The following is a 7,938-nucleotide window of genomic DNA, read 5'->3' as shown; positions in this document are numbered from 1 at the left end:
TCCAGATTATAAAAACATTTTTGCTTTTGTACTATTAACACATATCTTTAATGCCATATACTGTATTTCATTTTTACCTAATGCTTTATTTTTTATTTATTTTTGGTTTTTTTTTCAACTTTTATTTTAGATTCATGGGGCACATGTGTTGGTTTGTTACAATTCTGTATTGTGTGATGCTGAGGAAACCCATCATCCGGGTAGGGAGTATAGTACCAAACAGCTAGTTTTTCAACCCTTCCCCCACTGTTTCTCCCCTCTTATAGGCTCCAGTGTCTATCAAGCCTATCTTTATGTCCATGTGCACCCAGCGCTTAGCTCCCACTTGTAAGTGAGAACATGCGGTATTTGGTTTTTTGTTTCTGCATTAGTTCACTTATTTACCTAATACTTTAACATTTTCTACTGCTGTGCGTTTTTTTTATATAGTATGTACTTGTATGCAGTAACACATGTATATAACTTATAAATAAATAATATTAGGAGTTCACAATCAGAATTTTAATTTGAAACCATTGTTGTTTTGAAGTCAATTATGCAAATAAAGCTTCTGTTTTGGTTTAAAGGGTCAGGAAAACTTCCAGTGTCATTTTTTATCCATCCCTAGAAGGAAGAAAATGGGAATACATTGAGATTTCTTGAGCTTTTAATCCATGTTATGCTAGCTTTCACTAGGCTCTGCTGCAGAAACAGTCCCCAGATCTCAGTGACTTACAATACAAAAGTTTATTCCTCACTTGTGATACATATTCAGAGTGCTGACTCTGCTCATGTTTTCTTTATCCTAGGACCTTCAGCCAGGACATTCTAGGTTCTTGGCATAGGAAAAACAGATGACCAAACCTTGTGATGTCCTTTAAAGCTAACACTTGGAGGTAGCATTTATTAGTCACTTCTGCTCACAAAAATAATATGGCCCTAACATCAGTAGAGGAGGAATATACCAGGAAGAATGTAAACCACATAGGGATGTGTAGTTGTCTTAGAATAAAGGCAGCAAATAACTAAAAACAATCTACCATAGAATGCAACGTATTTGAAATTAAGACTTTCTAAGCTTACTACTGAATTTTAATAATTGATACAAATTTTAAATCATTAATTTTTACACTAAACATTATTTTATGACTTAGACAATTATCTGAAAAATGTTTTAGAGTTTGAAACAACCAAAAACAATTTAAGAGTCTCTAACATGTAGAACAACAAGAAAATAGTAAACCATGAGGGTTGTTAGTGCCTTAATAACGTCCCTGAATGTCAGAAGCTTGTATATTAATGATTCTAAGACAAAGCAACCAAATTCTTATTCTTTAACCTCTAATCTTGCTGACAGGCATTATACTGTTTCGAAGCTACTCACCATTCTTTAAGAAGAAAAATAATCTAGATCTTATTTTTCCCCCCAAACTCAATAGCTCTTACCAACCAGGGACATATATGAAGCAAACCCATTATTCCTATGGTTATCTCTTAAGTCTTTGGAGATAAAAGTGATGATTCAGATGAAAAAGTCAACATAGAAATTTAGTCCTTTTTTTTTTATTTTTTGTTTTTGAGACTGAGTCTTGCTCTGTTGCACAGGCTGGAGTGCAGTGGCATGATCTCGGCTAACTGCAACCTCCACTTCCCGGGTTCAAGAAATTCTCCTGCCTCAGCTTCCTAAGCAGCTGGGATTACGGGCATGCACCACCACATCTGGCTGATTTCTGTATTTTTAGTAGAGATGGGGTTTCACAGTGTTGACGAGGCTTGAACTCCTAACCTCAAGCGATCCACCTGCTTTGGCCTCCCATAGTGCTGGGATTACAGGCATGAGCCATCGCGCCAGCCAGAAATTTAGTCTTGATTATTATTATATTATTTTTGATGATGATGATTATAACCACTCCCTTCCCCAAAACACGTAAAAAGAAAACACTCCTCATAATTTACAACACATTTAAAATTATTCTGAAGCATTTCAAACATCTAGGCAAGTATAGAGCACATGATGTGCATGTGTAAACCTGTTGCAATCTGTGTGTCATTGTAAAAAATAAAAGAAATCCTTTGCCCAGTTCCTCTATTGGTAAAAACTTGTAAAACTATAGTAACACAACCAGCGTATGGACATTGGTACAGCCGAGACACAGAATATTTCCATCTCCCCAAGGATCTCCTCACATTACCCTTTTGTAGCTATACTCACTTCCTTCCTGCCCCACCTTATTTGCATTCACTAATGTATTCCCCATTTCTATGATTTTGTGGTTTCAAAAATGTTACATAAATGGAATCATTAACCTTTTGGGATTGGCGTTTGTCGCTTAGCATAATCTCTTCAGATTCATCCAAATCGTTGCATGTATCAGTAGTTCATTTTTTTTAAATTGATGAGTGTTAGTCCATGGTGTGGATGTATGACAGTTTGTGTAGCCGTTCTCTCAGTGAAGGACATCAGGGTTGTTTACAGTTTTCGGCTATTACAATAAAGGTTTTTGTGTGAACGTAAGTCCTCATTTCTTAGGGTAATGCCCAAGAGTGCAATTGCTGGGTTGCATGGTATTGCATTTTTGGTTATTTAAGATGCTGCCAGACTTTTTTCCAGAGTAGCTCTACTGGTTTACATTCCCACCAGCAATGTATCAGAGGTATCAGAGGTTCAGTTATTGCATTCTTACCTGCATTTAGTGTCATTATTTTTTGTTTAGTCATTCTGATAAGTACATTGTAATATCTAATGGTTTTAATATGCAGATGATGTTGAGCATCTTTTGATGTGTTTATTTATCATCATTACATTTTCTTCAGAGAAATGTCTTTTTATAGCTTTTAATTGAAACAATTTTTAAATTGCATTTTTTGGTATTTTACTATTGAATTTTGAGAATTCTTTATATCTTTTAGGTACTAGTCTTTTGTCAAGTATGCAGTTTACAGGTACTTTCTTGTCTAGCTTGTCTTTTCATCCTCTTAACAGGGTCTTTCACAGAGAAAAAGTTCAATTTTGATGAAATTCAGTTTACCAATTTTTCATTTTATGGATCGTGCATTGGTGTAAGTCTAAGAGTTACTCACCTTGCCCTAGATTCTGAAGATTTTCTCCTATTTTTTTTAAAGTTTTATACTTTTAAGTACATGATCCATTTTGAGTTAATTTTTGTGTAAGATTTAAGACCTAGATTGAGGTTTTCTTTTACCTCTCTCTTTTTATCTATGCAGGTCTGATTGCCCCAGCAACATTTGTCAAAAAGGCTATTCTGCTTCCATTGAAATGCTTTTACATTTTTGTCAAAAATCGGTTGGGCATGCTCGTGTGTATCTTCCTTTAGGTTCTCTGTTCTGTTCCATTGATTTACATATATGTCTTTTCCTTCACCAATAACACAGTCTTCATGATGGTAGCTATACAATAAGGTTGATTCCTCCTACATTCTTCTTTTCAAAATTGTTTTAACTATTCTGGTCCCTCTGCCTTTCCGTATGAATTTTGGGATAATGTTGTCTATCTCTGGAAAAACTCTTGCTGGAGTTTGATAGGCATTGTGTTAAACTTCTGTATGAATTTAGGGAGAATTGATATCTTTAAGAGGTGATGTCTTCCAACATATGAACATGGGATATCTCTTCATTTGTTTAGGTCTTTGGTTCCTTCTGTCTGCACTTACATAGTTTTCAGCATAAAATTCACATCCATGTTTGGTTAAATTTACATCTAAATATTTTGATTTTTTGAGCAATTATGAATGGCATTGTTTTTTAATGTTAGTGTTCACGTATTCATTGTTAGTATATAGAAATACAATTGACTGTATATGTTTGTATTCTTCAACCTTACTGAACTAATTTATTCTAGAAATTTTTTTATGGATTCCATGGGATTTTTGATGTAGGTAGTCAGGTCATACCTTTATCAAATTTTAATGTGCCACATTTGCTTTACATTTTTTTAAAGAACTGAAAAATACTTTCCAGCTGGGTGCAGTGGCTCATGCCTGTAATTCTAGCACTTTGGGAGGCCAAAGCAGGTGGATCACCTGAGGTCAGGAGTTTGAGACCAGCCTGACGAACATGGAGAAACCCTATCTCTACTAAAAATACAAAGTTAGCTGATTGTGGTGGTGCATGCCTATAATCCTAGCTATTTGGGAGGCTGAGGCAGGAGAATTGCTTGAACCCAGGAGGCGGAGGTTGCAGTGAGCCGAGATGGTGCCATTGCATTCCAGTCTGGGCGACAAGAGTAAAACTCCATCTCAAAAAAAAAAAAAAAAAAGAAAGGAAAAATACTTTTTTCTTCCTCTCCTTCCTCAGAAGTTATCACTATCGTGAATTCAATGTTTATAGTTCACATATATTTTTATACTTTTTGTTTTGTTTTGTTTTTTGAGTTAGAGTCTCACTCTGTCACCCAGGCTGGAGTGCAGTGATGCGATCTCAACTCACCAACTCACTGCAACCTCCACCTCCTTGGTTCAAGTGATTCTCCTGCCTCAGCCTCTGTAGATAGTTCCTGGAATTACAGGTGCCCACCACCTTGCCTGGTTAATTTTTGTATTTTAGTAGAGATGGGGTTTTACCATGTTGGCCAGGCTGATCTTGAACTCCTGACCTCAAGCAGTGTACCCACCGCAGCCTCCCAAAGTGCAGGGATTACAGGCGTGAGCCACCATGCCTGGCCATATTTTTATACTTTTATTATTTTATATATTTGTATATTCATGAGCAATATATAATTTCTAGGTTTTAAATTTTACGTAAGTATGTATCCTTCAGCATCTTGACTTTTAAATCTAACATTGTTTTCCTCCAAGATTTATACCTGTTGTAAAATTATGCCAAGTTTATTCATAGTAGCTGCTGTTTGGTATTTCATTAAGTGAATATATGTTGTTCTATTGACAGACATTTAAATCGCTTCTAATGTTTTGCTGTTTTGATCTCATTGATTTCTGAGAGTTTATTATATTTTTTGGATTCTAATCCTTTTTGTTTATATGTGTTGCCAGTATCTTCTCCTACTTTTTGACTTTTTTTTTTTTTTGTCTTATCTAAGACATTCTTCCCTACCTGTATCTTATTTTAAAAAATTTAAGTTTCTTTTTTTTTGTTGTTGTTGTTGTGACAGAGTCTCACTCTGTCACCCAGGCTGGCGTGTGGCACAATCTCGGCTCACTGCAACTGCAGCCTCCCAGGCTCAAGCAATTCTCCTGCTTTAGCCTCCAGAGTAGGTGGGATTACAGGCACCCACCACCATGCCTGGCTAATTTTTGTATTTTTAGTAGAGAATGGGGTTTTACCATGTTGGCCAGGCTGGTCTGAAACTCCTGGCCTCAAGTGATCTGCCTACCTCAGCCTCCCAAAGTATTGGGATTACAGGTTTGAGCCAATGCGCCTGGCCCTTCTTTTCAAATTAAGTCTCTAACCTACTTAGAATTTTTCTTTAGTATCAGTGTGTGGTAGAAGGATGTAATTTTATTATGTTCCATTGTAGTCAGTTGTTCCCAAATCATTTATAAATAGACCATTTTTTACTTATTGATTTCTATGATTATTCCTGTAATATCAAATTTCTTTATATGCTTTGGATTAATTTGTGGGCTGATGTATGTGTCCCATTGCTGTATCTGTCTTTCCTTGCATCTGTAAATACCTTATACCTTACTTATCTAGCCTAAGCATTGATATCTGATAGTATGGATCATCCTTCTTTGTTTAAAGAATTATGGCTGATTCATGGTCCTTTGCCCTTTAGTATAATCTTGTTTGTTTGAGACAGCGTTTTACTTTTGTTGCCCAGGCTGGAGTGCAGTGCAGCAATCTTGGCTCACTGTAACCTCCGCCTCCCAGGTTCAAGCGATTCTTCTGCCTCAGACTCCCAAGTAGCTGGGATTATGTGCACACCACCACTGCCTGGCTAATTTTTGTATTTTTAGTAGAGACAGGATTTCACCATGTTGGCCATGCTGGTCTTGAACTGACCTCGGGCGATCCACCTGCCTCGGCCTCCCAAAGCTCTGGGATTACAGGTGTGAGCCACTGTGCCTGGCCACCCTTCAGTATAATTTTAAGATCAATTTGTCAAAACCCGTTGGGGTTCTAAGTGAAATGGACACTCTTACTCTTCTAGTCCTAACTGTCATACTATATTTCTCAACTTATTTAAATCTTAAGTAGCCATCAGTTTATCAAATGTATCTCAGATTTCTGAGTTCTTTCTTTTGGTATGTCATCCACTCAGTGTATAATTAAAGACTAGTATCTCTTAATCTTTTAGTTTATTTAGATTTCAAAAGTCTATAAAAACGTAGTGCCTCCTTTCCAGGTGTGGTGGGGAAACAAAATCCCATTTAGTAAATTTGAATGTTCCTCAAGAAAGGAGTTTGTAAGTAAGAAGGTAATATGCATAACACCTTCATTTCTTTAATTCTTTATTATTTTTGTAGAACACTTTGCCTTATTCCTAATCTCTGTGATTTGAGTAGTTTGTTTTGTATTTTATATACTTTGGGTAAACTAAAAAAAAAAGAAAAATTTAATTCTAGGACTGTCATACTAATTTTTAGCAGCAAGAGAACAATAGTATGGATTTTAAATAAGTACACACAGCTATCTTCACCCAAGATTTAGAATAGAGAACGTTAGTAATAAAGCAGTATTGTTTGTAACTCCAGCTGTAGAGTGCTAGAAACTCTTCAGAAGCATTCCAAGCTGGCTGGGTGTGGTGGCTCATCATCTGTAATCTCAGCACTTTGGGAGGCCAAGGTGGGCAGATCACTTGAGGTCAGGAGTTGGAGAACAGCCTGGTCAACCTGGTGAAACCCCATCTCTATTGAAAATACAAAAAATAGCCAGGCATGGTGGCATACGTATGTGATCTCAGTTACCTGGGAGGCTGAGGTGGAAGGATCACTTGAGCAGCCTGGGAGGTGGAGGTTACAGTGAGCCAAGATTGCACCACTGCATTCCAACCCGGGTGACAGAACAAGACCCTGTCTAAAAAAAAATAATAAGAAGAAGAATTTAAAGTGAATCCTCAATGTTTTTCTCTCCAGCAAGATTCAAAGGTTTTTGTATAAGCATGGAGAGTTTGATTAGTTGATTCTAATCAGAGGTGAAGTTTCCCAGGAGACCATGTTAAGAAACTGACAATTAAGGGAATTAAGGATCTTTACAAGAGCATTTAATAGTGAGCCTTGGAATCTAAGTTGAACAAGAAGGGAAGTGAGGACATAATGAAGATGATGGATCATGAGAAAAGTGGCAAAATTAGCAGGTGGAACCTACAAAATAAGCTCGGGGCAAAAAATAAATGATCAGGTGGGAGATACTGAGATTGGAGAATTACTGGTCTAGATGAGCTAGAAGGATAGTAGGTGGTCGTCAAGTGTCAGGATGCCTAACATCCAGATTTTGGACATGAGGCAGTCTTTGGTGCTGATATTGAAGGGTATTACCACAGAATGGGAAGCTGGAATTGTATGTTGGGCCTGATTGTGAAGAGGAGGCTAAAGACATGGAAGACCACAGTGTTAGGTAAGTTATCCATGTGGATGATTGTTGATGTTAGCAAGAACAGTTTAGGGGTAGAATGGAAGATGGCAAAGTCTGAAGTGTTCAACTGAAGAGTAGGGAAGTTGAGCGTCAGTAGATGACATGAACAAGGTCGGATAGTAAATGAAGTCTGTTGGTGAGAAATTAAAATGTATTCAGGTTTTTGAAGACAGAGGAAAAAAGGTTTAGAAGAAGCAAGAAGGAATATTCCCCGCTTATAGCAAATATAGAAAAGAAGCAGCAATCTCCAAATGAGAGGGTTTCACGGACAGATTTTAGTTAGAGACAGAAGGGGAACTTTTTAGGGAGGTTGAGTAGTAGAAGAGTTTTCACTCACTAAAAATCAGCCATTTAATCATTATCATTGTCATTTTTAATAATAGATTTTGAGCCAGGTGTAATGGT

General features: G+C 36.9%; 1 protein-coding gene across 1 annotated transcript in view; it reads left to right on the top strand.

The window, feature by feature from the left end:
* Window positions 1-7,938, top strand: part of SYNRG (synergin gamma) — a 95,934-nt gene that overhangs the window by 15,590 nt on the left and 72,406 nt on the right. The window lies entirely within an intron of this gene.

Source organism: Cebus imitator, unplaced genomic scaffold (assembly GCF_001604975.1).
Source record: "Cebus imitator isolate Cc_AM_T3 unplaced genomic scaffold, Cebus_imitator-1.0 Scaffold121, whole genome shotgun sequence".
In the NCBI taxonomy this organism is placed as follows: domain Eukaryota; kingdom Metazoa; phylum Chordata; class Mammalia; order Primates; family Cebidae; genus Cebus; species Cebus imitator.
The sequence above is the reverse complement of the archived record's forward strand: the minus strand, read 5'-3'. Positions and strand labels throughout refer to the sequence as shown.